The sequence below is a fragment of the Gadus morhua genome, chromosome 4 (genome assembly GCF_902167405.1).
Source record: "Gadus morhua chromosome 4, gadMor3.0, whole genome shotgun sequence".
In the NCBI taxonomy this organism is placed as follows: Eukaryota; Metazoa; Chordata; class Actinopteri; order Gadiformes; family Gadidae; genus Gadus; species Gadus morhua.
In genome coordinates this window covers 23,163,997-23,179,445 of record NC_044051.1, presented here as the reverse complement: position 1 = coordinate 23,179,445, position 15,449 = coordinate 23,163,997, and the positions used below count along the sequence as shown (strand labels likewise).

The 15,449-nt window shown below is 43.2% G+C and overlaps 1 protein-coding gene across 1 annotated transcript in view; it reads left to right on the top strand.

Moving 5' to 3' along the window:
• Positions 1 to 1,669: 1,669 nt before the first annotated feature.
• The window catches only part of LOC115541661 (peroxisome proliferator-activated receptor alpha), a 106,021-nt gene continuing 92,241 nt past the window's right edge, over positions 1,670 to 15,449 (top strand). The window contains exon 1 of the mRNA XM_030353486.1: positions 1,670 to 1,817. The gene's annotated coding sequence lies outside the window, so the exon portion shown is untranslated. The remainder of the gene's footprint in view (positions 1,818 to 15,449) is intronic.

The window sequence follows — 15,449 nt, the reverse complement described above, 5'->3', positions numbered from 1 at the left end:
GGAGGCATTTGGGGAAAAAGCTGGCAGAGCTGCATTGTTGAGTAGCGAAGTGCCATGGCCGAGGTTGTGAGGAAGCAAACGTTGCTGGAGGTGGATGGTGGCCTCAACTGAGCGGCGATGAAAGACGTCCGCCAGATGGGAGCTGGGTTGGCTCGAAAGGAAGGCAGCGGTCCGGCCAGAGCGAGGGCCAACGCAACCGTACTTGTACAGGTGGAAGCCCGCCTGGGTTTACCTTCGACCAGATTAGGGCGATGGATCCTGAAGCAGAAGTCAAGGTGTCCAAGACGGCTGGTTGAAAAAGTAGGCAGCTAGCTTGTTAAAAATAGTAAAGCAGCACCAAAGAACTTAAAAATAATGTTCAAAATAATGTTCAGAATGATGTTCAGAGCGAGAAGTGGCAGCCAAGCGTGCCAGCGTTTGGTGAGCAGTGGTGGCCAAAACGCACCAGCGTCCACCACCTGTCAAGCAACTGTACGACTCCACGCATTAAACACGTAAAAAATAACTAGTAAACTAGTAAACCTACTATAGACAAAAGAAATCAACAAAATGTTCAAAACTACTTATAAAACTAGATTTTTCTCAATGTGACACAGAGAGTAACAAAACATTAAGTTAAGAGATATATACGGTATACTAATTTGAGGCTACCTCTGAGCATTGATAACATGTCCCACATTGTCAGACATAAACGTATTCTTTGTCCCACATTTGTTTTTTTGGGATCTGGTCATACCAACGTGGTGTATGATGGATGGATCAGTCCCTCGGTAAAATCCACTGGGTGGGATGGTAAACTGATCGATGAACCCTACTTCTGGTTTCAAACTCATTGTAATGATGGTTGTTTTTGTCATTTCTAATCAACATCGCATCTGGTAGGATAACAGGGACCCTTTCATTGAGTAGCTGAGGGAGTGTCGCTAACAGAGACACTGGCATTTGAAGATTGTGATTTGACCCTATTATGAGGTAACTATTTTCTTCATTTCAAAATACTACTGCCTTCCCTGATGAATTGCAGCAACCATCCAAGCTAAAAACATTTTGCAAATTGCAACTTTAATTTGTATTTGCATAGATATTAAGGCCCTTTCTCATTGGATAAAACCCCCAATAACATCCCCTAACATCTGGCTCTTGGCTTTAGTTGGAAGGTCAAAATCAGCATTGACTAAACACATATAATATGTGTTTAGTGAATGCCATATAAATCGTTTTGAAAGTAAAAGATGAACCGTGTCGTTAAATTCACCACATTTTTCAAATAAGAATTAATTGATTGACTTGATTTTCTTCATTTCAATTCCAAATAAGGTATTTTGATGGTGAAAAATGTAGTACCATATAAAATGCTATGCAGAATCATGCAGGTAAAATACAAAATAATATAAAGGGTATATAAATGATTCTCTCTCACACACACACGCACACGCACACGCACACACGCACACAACTGATGGTAATACACCAATGAGATCCCAGTAGTGCCAGGCATGTCTTGGGTAAGTATAATAATATAACAAGAGTTAAGTTGTCAGACCCCGTGTCGCGGGGCTCCTCTGTTTCTTTGCCTCAATGCACCACTGAAATCGAATCAAACGTATGGGCCGCCGCTGTTGGTCTGTATTACTTGTGAGTATAACATGTGTCCTAAAACACGTCACTTCCGATCAACAGCCACACTGGAAAAGTTAGGCATTAGCGCAACAAGTCGCAGGACATGACCGACAACCTACTGGCTAAATACCGACACACCGTGAACGCTGTTCTCATTTTGGGATTCGAACATGTAGCCTTCTCGACACCGACCCGAGGTAGGCCTCTTGAATCACTTCGAATTACCAATGTGGGGATTTATTGTTGATTTTCTGACTAAATCTGGGATGTAATATAAGGTCCACACCGTTTACCTACGTTTCATATCCCAATAGATATTAATCGTAATATAAGGCTATAGAGTTAAACACGATCAGCTCTAGAGTGTATCAAGTATTTTGAAATGATTGTAGAGAATCAAATTCATGATTTTAAAAACGGTTTGTTGAAGTCCGCCCACTGCGTGACATCAGAGTCCTCGGACACCGACTCAATCTGCAACAGCAATGTAAGCTAGATGTTATGAATGTCATTAACATTTCATAACTTGTGGAATCGAGGAGTGAAATCATGTCCCATGCACATGTTACTTCTCTTCTTCGCTTAAAACGTCACTTGCAGAATATCATGATCGAGAGAGAAGGGCTTTTTTCTCATTCTCGGGCAAGTCCAAATGAACTGACATATGCTTCACTGGATGGCGTAATGTGACCCCCCTCCATAATATGACCCCTCTCCATAGTTGACCCCCCTCCGTAATTGACCCCCCCTCCATAATGTGACCACCCCCCCCCCCCCCCCCCCCCTCCATAATGTGCCCCCCCTCCATAATGTGCCCCCCCCCCCCATAATGTCGTCCCCCCCCCCCCCTCCATAATGTGCCCCCCTCCATAATATGACCCCCCTCCATAATATGACGCCCCTCCGGAGGTCATGAGCCCAACCAGTGGAGACCAGTGGAGTATCATTGTATGTCTAGTTTGATGTATTTGTTGTGGTCCGACATCAACCAAATGATGGATTGTTAATTATAGCCTACGTTAACTACATCACACTGTTATTATTTATCGGCTCCAATAATTAATCAATAAGTCCAGCTAATCCTCCGTCGAAACACGTTTCCTGCTAGTCTTAGAGGTGGGGATGAAAAATAGTTATTATGATTTAGATAATAGCCTCATGCCATTTCTCCACTGCTGTATATTTCAGGGTAAAAACAACTGATGGAAATAATATTATTTATATCTTATACATCATATATTTAGAGATCTTGCATAAGTTAGTTTTGTGAATGGCACTTTCATCCTCAAAGGCACACAATTTCCTCACTTACTTCTTCATACTTCATATCCTAGACCTTGGGGTGAACCTCTAAATGTTTTGAGTGAGTCTGGACTCAGGACCTGCTAGTAGAGGAGGATATAGAAACAAAAAAAAACAATTGTCATTTGTTAAAAAAGTCTACAGTTTCAACAAATGCAAAAGTACCCTGAGAATTTTTTAGTTTCTGGTCAAATTAACTTTTTCCAGCAGCTGTTTGAGTTCAGACATGCATGACGTGCCTCAATCCTAGGGATTAAATCAATGAGTGATCTCAGATTGCACTAACACTGGTTTGTTTAATTGGAAATACTCCAATGCACACCCACATTTGACTGGCAACAAAGTTAAAAAAAGATTTGCGTTGCAACCACATACTTTGAAATCCAACATTTTGTATGCTTGTCGTTTTTGCACGTTTTTCTCATTAGCTTCATTGTACTTGCTTGTTATGACATGTTGAATCTGGGTATTTAAATCACATATTCCCTGGAATTTCGGGCTTCTGCAAAAACAGCTAGAGGTTTAACACAAGTTAACATTCTCCCTACTTCGTTATTCAGCTTCATAAAACACAAATCTCAGTATTTTAGAAGAAGTCCTTACTGTCATCCTAGATGACAGTGCTAGAACTTGCATATTTTGTCATAACTTTACTGCTGTCCACAAAAGCTTCTTTGTGAGTTTTTCACATATCTGATGTCACAAATTTAGGAGCTGTTGTATTGCTATCTCAACCTGTCAATATTTTGACAAAATGTTGAGCATAACGTCATAAATCTAGCCACCAACTAGACTACGTTCACAGTACACTAGGGTTGCCGCGGTGTGGACATTTTCACACAGAGTAATACGCTCGTGTCAACACCGGTATAAACGGTATTAACCTTGAATCTATAGGTCAACCGCCATCTTCTCCGTCAACTCTCCTCTCACACTCGGTGACAGCGGCTGGCAGCGTGCCAATTCTCGGCTTTTTATTACGTTCTGTATATAATAGTATAATATAATTTTATATATCATAATATCACGGCCAAAAGCTCTGTGCGCCTCCGGATGGCCGTAGTGCGGGGAGCCCACATAGGGATGGGGCTTCTCTGGGTTTGTTTACCAGCGTTGGTATGGTCACCGGTCTTGTAAGGAAGCGCGGGAATTCTCTGCGCGCTAATTCTCCCACACAGAGCAGAACTGTGGCCTATTCTACACATTTTAATTTTCTTAATTATAATTATATTATTCATTTTTACTGAATTTGTTTTCTATTACAAAAAACAACAAAAAAACAACAACTCGTTGTTGCCGGTGTGCAACACCGAGTAATCGGTGTTGGCCTCAACACCAGTAATACCGTATACCGCAGCAACCCTAGTTCACACCCATCCTTTTTTTATGAACATGTTTACAATAAAGAAAGTAAGGGGGAAAATATGGTCTTGTACCCGTCCATGTTTGCTGGCAAACATCGCATAAAATAGTGCTGAATGCATCTAGTTGAGAAAAATGGATCCATCATTTATTTTACAGACTCAGGATGGAATACATGTCAGGGGTTGACTTTAAGGTTTCAAAAGCACTTGCCCATCGGGCAAGTACAGGTCAGGTTCAACTTGCCCGAATGTGATGTTCACTTGCCCAAATTATAATCAGAATCGTGAACAGGCCTCTTTTTGCCAGGCACACGGCCTGGTTTTGGGGGGGCTCAGAAAAATCAGCCTAGCTCAGACTGAAGCTGAATGTTAGCTTCCACACATGTTGTGTTTAAAAAATAACAAACTTCTCTTTGTTTACTTATTTATCGAGCAGTCACATCGTGCCATGAAGTGATTTCAGTCCACCGTTGCAACTTATTAAAGCTATCGCCAAGTTATATGTAGACCTGCATGATTTCATGCAAATGTACTTAACTAAATGTCAGAGGTAGTAGAAAAGATATGTCTTTTTTAACTTTCACGTTTCTTGTAGCTCTAACTGAATAATCACAATCGAGTTTCTAGTAGTGTTGTCAGTCACGATACTGGATTTTCTAACTTAGACACTATACCTGGAAAAACATTTTCGATATCAGGGGAAAAGTTTTTTTCAGGAAAGAACATACCCAAAGTAAATAGAATATATCTCCACAACTGCAAGGGCGATAATGTCATCTTTGTGCCAAAAGAAAGATTGTTGTGCAAGTGAAATATTCAATGGGGATGATACTTGGTTAAAGTGAATAAAGCCATGGAACACAGCATAAGTGGAAGATAACATTTCCACCTGAAATAATTATCAGTTGGGAGCGATGTCTTACTATGAGACACAAATAAAGGTAGATATCTTACAATTTTGACACTTGACACCTCTATTTAAATTTCAGGGCAAATATATTCGAATGCACCAAGCCAAACGCTCGCAAATAAACATGGCCACTAGATTGCGCTGAAGAATATGTTTTCTGATTGAAGGCAATTTACCTATTTCCTAAGAAACCTTCTCTTATTCATGATTGAAAACACCATGTTTAGTTGCAAAATTTGGCCCAGACACTGGTTTATCTGTTTATGGTGATTTTATTCGACCTGAATCAACTTTGTGGACAAAAATCACAAAGGTAATACTTCATTTTTGGTTGTTAAAAGAAAAGGGGACGTTTCTTCTTAAGTTGTTATTTGTGAGTTTTAGTCACAGAATGATATGGTTTGGACTGTTGGAATAAGTGGAGGCTCAGCTTTCATGTAATATATAGTTTGTGAGGGTCCAATTTAGTGAAAAAGATCGCTATTGCTGTGCATGTGCACAGTTATGAAACCCAATACCGTGTTCTTGCATATGACTTTCCTTGGTAATTTTCCTCAATCCAAAGTACTTCCAAACTGCACTCCTCCATCACTACTCCATTTTCCTTCTACCTAAACCGTTCGCGGAGGCACTGCACTTGCGATGCTAGCTTTGTTGGCTAACCTTTAGCTAACACCTTCGAATCACGGCCAGAGAACGCACTGCGAGTGACAGAAGGCGGGGCTATATTCGCACTGAAGCGATGCGTGTCTGTCAAAGGCCCACTATGCAACTTCGGGAATTTCTTTGCTGTTTTCTTGGTTTTGGCACGCACATTTCTCTACACAGCGCCCCCTACAGCTTCGTAGTAGATATTTTACAACACTGTCGTAACAACTCGTTGACGACCCTTCCCAATGCACTTCTACGCGAGCCATGTGCATTTGTTTTCAAAGAAGCCGGCGAATGCGTGGAGCCATGTCCGAAGTAAATGTTCATAAAGTGTAGGCAAGGTTATACATTTTTAAAATGGTGTATTTGTATTGCAATAAACATAAAGCCATCCTTTTTATAGTTGACGGGGAGAATTTATATCCTAGATTATAATTGTTTTATCTTAGGTTGAACAGAACAATCAGTGTGAGAGTGTTGGCCAACATAATAATCTAAATAAACAAGAACCTGGATTCGGGGATTCAGTCTGTATCTGGGGGACGAGACAGACGAACAGCAAAACACCAATGGAAACAAAGGTGTTTATATGGTTGCAACCAAGCAAGCTAGAAACATACAGGGCTCACAACAAAACGGTCGAAAACAATTTTTACAGGGCTCACAGCAAAATGGTTGAGTAAACACATTTGTACAGAGACTATCAACATCAAGAATACCACGAGGACAAAGTTCACCCAAGGGTACTTTCAATTTCAAAAGCAACACGGCCAAGTCGGAGTCTGATTTGAAGTCTTCTTTTTCTTTCAGTTCACGCTATTCCTGAAAAGCTTGCCCAACGTTTACTCGTGTCTGGCCTCTCTGTCGGTCCGTCTCCCTTTTCTCTTCTTCTGTTCCTCCGACATTGGGTTTCTCTGTCTCTTTTTAGTCGGCTGATCTATGATGAATGTAACAATCCCTTAGTTACTTGTGTTTATATTGAGCCGGTTCCGTGTTTGGGGGTCTGTGCCGCAAAGCAATTCGTTACTTCGCGAGACCCGAGACTCCCGCGAGAGTGGGCGGCGGGTCGCCGGCAGAAACATATTCATTTTCTCCGCCAAGATGCGCAAGGGGGAGTTGAAACAACGAACAATCGAACAAAAATGTATAATGGAACCATCGCAATGACTCCTAGCCTGTTATATTAAGGTAAATCAAGCCAAAAAAGTTGAATAGTTCCCCTTTCACTCGTGTCTGATCTCTTTTCTTTTCTTCTCTTCTTTTGGTGGAACAAATCTTCTTTTGTTCCACCGACGGTCGCCTCTTGGGTCCCTTATCAGTCGATTGATCCATGATGAATGCAACAATTGCCTCGCAACTGGCTGTTTATATCTAGCCGGTGCCATGTTTGGGTGTGTGTCTGTGCCGTAAAGCATTTTCGAAACTACAATCTGACTACATTTTCGAGGATACTTCCGCTGCGTCACATCCGGATTGGCTTGGTCCGAACAGATGAAGTTGCATATGCGCTTTTTCACTGGAGAGGCGACATGGGTAAATGACACACCCACCAATCGACCCAGAAATGGATGCAGAACCATCAGCATAACTCTCAACCTGCATATTAATGTAATTTTGGCTAAAAAAGTTGCATAGTGGGCCTTTAACTTGCTTTCCGAGAGAAGAGAAGACAGCGCGCTGATCAATTGCAAATACTTCTATTTTGTGTTATTTTGCGGAAAAAAAGGTTGTTCTGCAGTTTCTAAAAACATTTGAATAAATAGCCTTTATATTAACATCCACCCAAAATCCACTTGCCCGTTCGGGCAACCAGAAATCAATCTCAACTTGCCCAAATATGACATTAATGTCGAGGCCTGCATGTATTAATTCAGTGTTTGCATAGAAAGATCTTTAATCTAGTCTTATAGCTGAAGAGATGCAGAGATTCAACCTAGAAACCCAGGAACTCGTTGCTATAGCAGATAACACTGGCTATCACAGAGAGTGCTATAGCTGTTTTCAACACAGTATCACACCAAAATGGAGGAAAATGGAATATGTAGAAGTTCACACTCAGTTCAGAGTACGTTTACATGCACAGATTAATCCGATTATAGCCATTAGCCATAGTTCGACTATGCTCCTCAATCGGACAACTGCAATTGTCCGAGTATACATGGCGTAGAAAATCAATTCATTGGCCGAAGCAATTCATAGCCCGGTACGATAAATGGCGCTGTGCCCATTTCAACTAGTGGTAATTAGGGATGGGGATCATTAATATTCATTGATATCGATCGCATTTTTAATACTCCTTAACGATCCAAGTCTTTATCGATACCACTATAGATACTTTTCATTATATTACTATACTAAAATGATTAGAGCACTATACAACTGTATGGGTAATACAGTATTATTCATGTTTCTCACCAAAAACTAAATTGACCGTCCAGACCTTAATTTGAGAGTGTGCGACTGAATTTTGAATGGTCGCACATGTGCGACCAGTAAACTACCCCTTTTTAATTTTTTTATTTGTACACATTAAGCGGGTAGGGGCGCGTCAACAAATCCGGAATCTGTAGCAGGCCAATGAGTGTGAGAAGGATAGGGAATTGCCACTGTTAGTGGTACATTTATGGAGGGGGAGGGTCCTAGGGAATAAATATTGAGCGTGCGTAAACGTCAATCGGCACCCGCCCGTACCCGCAATACCCGCAAAACCGCATTTGACCCGTATTCCGACAGTAGCGCGAACAACGTTCCGCACCTGACCCGACCTGCTATAAATTGATATCGACGCCCGGCCCGCACCCGAAGGAAAATTAGACACATTAGATGGAACGCCGGGGTTATACAGTAAGGGGTGTTTGGCCTGGTGCCTTAGTTTGCTGTGCAAAAAAAGCACATCATCCACTGGTGACAGTTTCAGTTGACTCCTCCGCTCCTGAATAACTTATCCAGCACCGGAGAAGTCTCGCTCGCAATCGCAAAACCCGCGCCCGACCCACGCTGTTCAGGCGAACCCGTGTCCGACACATTATTTTTCACCCGTTTCATCCAAATTGTGCGGGTCACCCGTCGGGTACCCGAACCCGGATATGCGAGCGGGCAGAGAGGAGGCGCAGCGTCCTGCGGCACGACAAGCGGGCGCACTCCCGTGAAACTTTCGCTTCCGTACTCGTCGAACGCATGCGCGCACACGTGGAAACAGTTGATAAAGATGAGAATCACAATAGAATGCGACACTGAATTTGAAACCGCACATTGTAATTTCTGCATCCATTATCAAAATATTTATAAGTAACACAGTGAAAGAAATTGAAAAAAGCATTGCCATGTTGATTTAGCCCTACGGTGTGTGCCCCTAAAATGAGAGACGCCGAGATCGTTTAATGGCCTGTGGCATGTGCCACCGCGACCACTGACATACCATGGCATATGCCGTTCTGGAACGGTAACTGCCGTTCTGAAACGGTAACTGCCGTCGCGACCACTGACATACCATGGCATATGCCGTTCTGGAACGGTAACTGCCGTTCTGAAACGGTAACTACCGTTCTGAAACGGTAACTGCCGTCGCGACCACTGACATACCATGGCATATGCCGTTCTGGAACGGTAACTGCCGTTCTGAAACGGTAACTACCGTTCTGAAACGGTAACTACCGTTCTGAAACGGTAATGCCATGGCATATGCCTTTCTGGAACGGTAACTACCGTTCTGAAACGGTAACTGCCGTTCAGGTGGAACGGTAACTGCAGTTCCCAACAATGGTATGTGACACCAGCATAACTCCTCCGTATAATTTCAAGACAGGTATTGCCATAAATGTAAAGGTATATATATTTGGTATTTATTGACACAATATCACAACATAACGCCGTAAATAAAGGGATTTACACGTTTCTCTCGTCCGTGCTGTTGTAAGGATATTTCCGATCTGTTTGTTGCTGCTTTTGTAATGACAGATGCTTTTGAAAACAGCCGGACTTGCTCCGGTGACGGTAGTTATAGCCTAGCCTTCTAGGTGGCCATAGAGCTATAGTCTATTGCTTTGTTCCAATATCCATACTATCCGCAGTCATTATACTTTATTTTAGTATGACTTATTTTTTATATAGTTTGAGTACGTAGTGCGTTGCCAGTTTCTACTGGCACCTACCGTTTTTCCGCTGGCATGCCACTCATGTAAAATGGTATTACCAGTTTCTACTGGCACCTACCGTTTTTCCGCTGGCATATGCCACTCATGGAAAATGGTAATTACCAGTTTCTACTGGCACCTACCGTTTTTCCGCTGGCATGCCACTCATGGAAAATGGTATTACCAGTTTCTACTGGCACCTACCGTTTTTCCGCTGGCATGCCACTCATGGAATATGGTATTACCAGTTTCTACTGGCACCTACCGTTTTTCCGCTGGCATGCCACTCATGGAAAATGGTAATTACCAGTTTCTACTGGCACCTACCGTTTGCCAGTAGATATTCCTTTCCTGTGGTATTTGCCCGTTCATACACACATACCACTCATGATTCACAGCTACACAATCATTCTTATAAAAACGGTAGGTGCCAGTAGAAACTGGTAATACCATTTTCCATGAGTGGCATGCCAGCGGAAAAACGGTAGGTGCCAGTAGAAACTGGTAATTACCATTTTCCATGAGTGGCATGCCAGCGGAAAAACGGTAGGTGCCAGTAGAAACTGGTAATACCATTTTCCACGAGTGGCATGCCAGCGGAAAAACGGTAGGTGCCAGTAGAAACTGGTAATACCATTTTCCACGAGTGGCATGCCAGCGGAAAAACGGTAGGTGCCAGTAGAAACTGGTAATTACCATTTTCCATGAGTGGCATGCCAGCGGAAAAACGGTAGGTGCCAGTAGAAACTGGTAATACCATTTTCCATGAGTGGCATGCCAGCGGAAAAACGGTAGGTGCCAGTAGAAACTGGTAATACCATTTTACATGAGTGGCATGCCAGCGGAAAAACGGTAGGTGCCAGTAGAAACTGGCAACGCACTACGTACTCAAACTATATAAAAAATAAGTCATACTAAAATAAAGTATAATGACTGCGGATAGTATGGATATTGGAACAAAGCAATAGACTATAGCTCTATGGCCACCTAGAAGGCTAGGCTATAACTACCGTCACCGGAGCAAGTCCGGCTGTTTTCAAAAGCATCTGTCATTACAAAAGCAACAACAAACAGATCGGAAATATCCTTACAACAGCACGGACGAGAGAAACGTGTAAATCCCTTTATTTACGGCGTTATGTTGTGATATTGTGTCAATAAATACCAAATATATATACCTTTACATTTATGGCAATACCTGTCTTGAAATTATACGGAGGAGTTATGCTGGTGTCACATACCATTGTTGGGAACTGCAGTTACCGTTCCACCTGAACGGCAGTTACCGTTTCAGAACGGTAGTTACCGTTCCAGAAAGGCATATGCCATGGCATTACCGTTTCAGAACGGTAGTTACCGTTTCAGAACGGCAGTTACCGTTCCAGAACGGCAGTTACCGTTCCAGAACGGCATATGCCATGGTATGTCAGTGGTCGCGAAGGCAGTTACCGTTTCAGAACGGCAGTTACCGTTCCAGAACGGCATATGCCATGGTATGTGTGTGGTCGCGACGGCAGTTACCGTTTCAGAACGGTAGTTACCGTTTCAGAATGGTAGTTACCGTTCCAGAACGGCATATGCCATGGTATGTCAGTGGTCGCGACGGCAGTTACCGTTTCAGAACGGCAGTTACCGTTTCAGAACGGCACTTACCGTTCCAGAACGGCATATGCCATGGTATGTCAGTGGTCGCGGTGGCACATGCCACAGGCCAATAAACGATCTCGGCCCTACTGCCTAAAATTTCTGGTTGTGCCCCTAAAATTTTCAGTGTGGGGGCCAAAGTGCTCCTAGTGAAAAAAGTTAGCCTGGAGCCCTGCCGTTTCTCTATGTTACATTGAACGCATCATGATAACCTAACAGTCGCTTTACTAAGCCAACCTCAATACATCATCATGCAGCACATCTGAAACTTTATTTACTATTTAAGATAACTAGCTTGTATGCTGCCAATTAAAACACCGATTTCACTATTGCATTACTATTTTTAACTGACGGGACTAGCGACAATGTCTGTGTGTGCGATTACCGCTCGTACTTTGAGTGGATGATTGAAACGGGCCCGTCTGTGGTGCGATAGAAGGAGGAGGAGACAAGGGGACTCTTTTCGACTCGGAGACAGTCGAAGGTACTGCATCTGGCCTTTATTTGATGCACAATGCTAATGTACTTGGTCATTGAGGTTGTGTTCCCCCCTTTACAATAAATGATTAACGCCCTTTTCGCCCGTTCAGCCATCCTTGCGAGCAAGGTTAACAGGCAGACTTCACTTGTTTTTCTTGTAATACCTGTTTGCTTACAATTCCATTCAAAAACATTGGTGGACACGCTGCAGTGATTGGATTGATTTGATTTAAATTACGTTACAGGACCTACGGGACAGAAAAAATAATAAGTGAGCGACGGGACTCGATAGTGCTATCGATAATCCCAAACATTCATGATTATTGGGTTTTGAAAAAAGTGAAACTGGGTCCTTGATAGAACCGGTTTTCGATCCTCATCCCTAGTGGTAATAAAGCCACCGGTTGGCCACTTTACGTCAGTAGCAACAACAAACTCGCAGCTGCGGCCGCAGCATTCGAGAAAGATGTTTTCAGTAGACAGCTCTCAGTTCACTTCGGGTCCATGTCATTTCTCCGACGCTCCATTGTTCCGACCTCTCGGTCACATGCGGACTCCTCCGGTGGCGGCGGAGCAGCTCTTCCGGGAGTCAGAATACGGCAACAAAACCCTTTCTCCTCAATGTGGCGTTTCATCTAGCTTCATGTTCAGCCTTGGGTGAAATTTAAGTGTTACACCTTTCCTGCTGTCGGCTCCCAGACCGTAGTCGAGGAGCACAGGAGAGACGTTCCCTCCAGGGCCGATGTTCTCTGGGGGGTAACACCCTTCACTTTGACTGGCAGTCTGCTTACTGGTCGGAATGAAGCGGCCACCGATTATTGACAGGCTGGTTACTTTATTCATAGTTATACTGACTTAACAGTACGCGTTTGCACACACACAACCGGACTCGTTCATTCACTAAACTGACATGCGCAACCGCTCGCTCTCCTCGCCCGCCCACTCACTTGCTGAAGTCACTCACACACACCATTCTCGTGCACACACATGCGAAATATTGAGAAATGTTGTTAAATTCTATTGATACCTAAGGGGTCCACTGTGCCTCTGAAGTTTCCAACTAACGACGTACATACAGCTGGGCTGAAAAAATATATTTTTCTTAAATAACGGCAAAAATAATGGATCTAGCCCTTTAATGTCAAAAAATCGTGCATATAAATATGGACATTGGGCATCATTTATTACTTCCTGAGATATGGCCGTAGTGACATCTTTGAGGGGAAGACGCAATGAAAATTGCCTTCGCCAGGCATTTTCCATAATAAAAGCATGAAAGCAAGCTATCAATAAAATCTTAAATTATATTCCATTTAATCACAATATCATAACATTAGGTAACTAAAGATTAGACTCTAGGCTGTTGCCTGGAGGTGATCTTGCCTGTAGGAAGCTGAGCAATTTGGTCCTGGAGCAGAGAGATCTTGATGGAGTACAACAACTTAGCCATCTAGCGAGCCCGATGCATTGCACCTGGTTGCTTGAAAGAAAATGGTCCCTCCCAGAGTTCCCGTTGTCCGGTAATTACCGGTCTTTGACCAGAAAAAACTGAGGAGGACCGAAAATTCTAAATGTTTCCGGTCAGAATGACCGATTGGAAATAAGGGCCAGTCCACACGGAGCTGAAACGGGCGAAAACAATCTGGTTTCGTTTTATGCAGAATATTGAAGGCGCTGGTTCTCCACAGAAAAAAGTGGTGCGCATCAACGCTGCGCGCATACAGCATGCGCGCTGTATACAAACATTCAGTCACGAGGAGATTCAACCTTTTAAATTGAGCAGGAATACTTTTGAATGTGTTCATTTGAATTGTGTTAAAATATGCTACAGTAGTCATTTGTTTAGCCAATTCATGTAAAACAATGAGGGTTTTGATTGTAGCGTAGCTTGTGTGATAAAATAAATAAGTTGTTGCATTTCGTGCACTCGCTCAAATTGATCGCTATAGACTACCGTAGGTTTATGAACTAAACGGCGGCAAGCTAGCGAAAGCCGGTGGCAAGCTAGCGAAAGCCGGCGGCAAGCTTTGCGGAGTACCGGTATTTAACAACCATGGCGAATCAAAATATGATCACACACTTCTTCTTCTTCTTCTTTATATAGCCTGCCTATCAATTTTGTGTAATAAACACGGACAATATCCGACCGATTTTTTTCCAATTTGACCGGTAAAATGAAACCTTCCCGGTCACATGACCGGCACCAATTTCTTCTAGCGGAAACACTGGTCCCTCCTCTGGATATGCATCCAGGAATACTAGGCACAGCTCTACGAATTCCAAGTAGGCATCAAGTTTTTGTTGAATACTTTCTTTGGCAACTTGAATGGCATTATCCTGTAGACTGTGGAATACCTTCCGGGCAGCAGCAGAATAAGCTGTCACATTGAGTCTGCACAAATCCCGTGGTTCAATCTCAGGTTGAACCACAGGAAAAAAAGAGAGGGAAATTCTTCTTAAACCTCGAGAACAGAACCACCTCTTGGGATTTAGATGCTTCAATCTTGAGATCTGTGAAGACATGGTCCAGCACAACCTGGCCAACATGATGGCTGCTGTTCCCTACAGAGACTGCTAACCTTTCTTCAGACTTGTTTGGTGTCATCACAGATAGTGTTAACTTTGAGTCCCAATGAACAGTAAGCATCACCGGAGATTCCCAGTTGTCCTTGTTGGATGTGGATAGTTGCTTCATTATGTGTCTACAGGATCTGTCAGCTGTTGCATATGACAGTGCAACAGTTTATGAGTTTCCACCAGCTTCTTCAATGACACCCTGAGTGAAAGCAGCTTGCTGAGATGGAGTGAGCTTCATCCTCGTGTCTAGTGACACCAGCTTGGGACGTTTCTGGATGTCATGAGGAATGAAAACTGAGGTGCTGGTCTTTTTGACACGCTTGTGTGGTCGCTGTTTGGAAGGCTGCTGCAAAGATTCATCATCATCACAATACTCACTTCCTCTGCTGCTGACGGCTCCCTTAGATGTGGATGCCTGTTCCTCATACATGCGTTTTCTATCATTCTCCGCTGACAACCGGGCTTCCTTCCTCTTCTCCCTTGCAGCAGTCATCTTGTCCAGAGCACCAAAGGTTGCTTTCCGATCCGTTTTCATGGAGTGGAGAAAGGTCAGGTCTTCTTGGTTCTTCATGAGCTGTTCCACATTAGAAGGCCAGATGGCAAATGTCCCCTGAAGCCCGACCTGGATCTTCTGTAGCTTATCCTGTGAAGCTGGCAGCTCCCTCCGGTTCGTTGGACTGGCTCTTATCTTGGCATTCTCATCTGACAAGGCTGACGAGGCTCTTCTGCATGGCCTTTATCTGAGATATCATTGGGATGTTGGCTTTC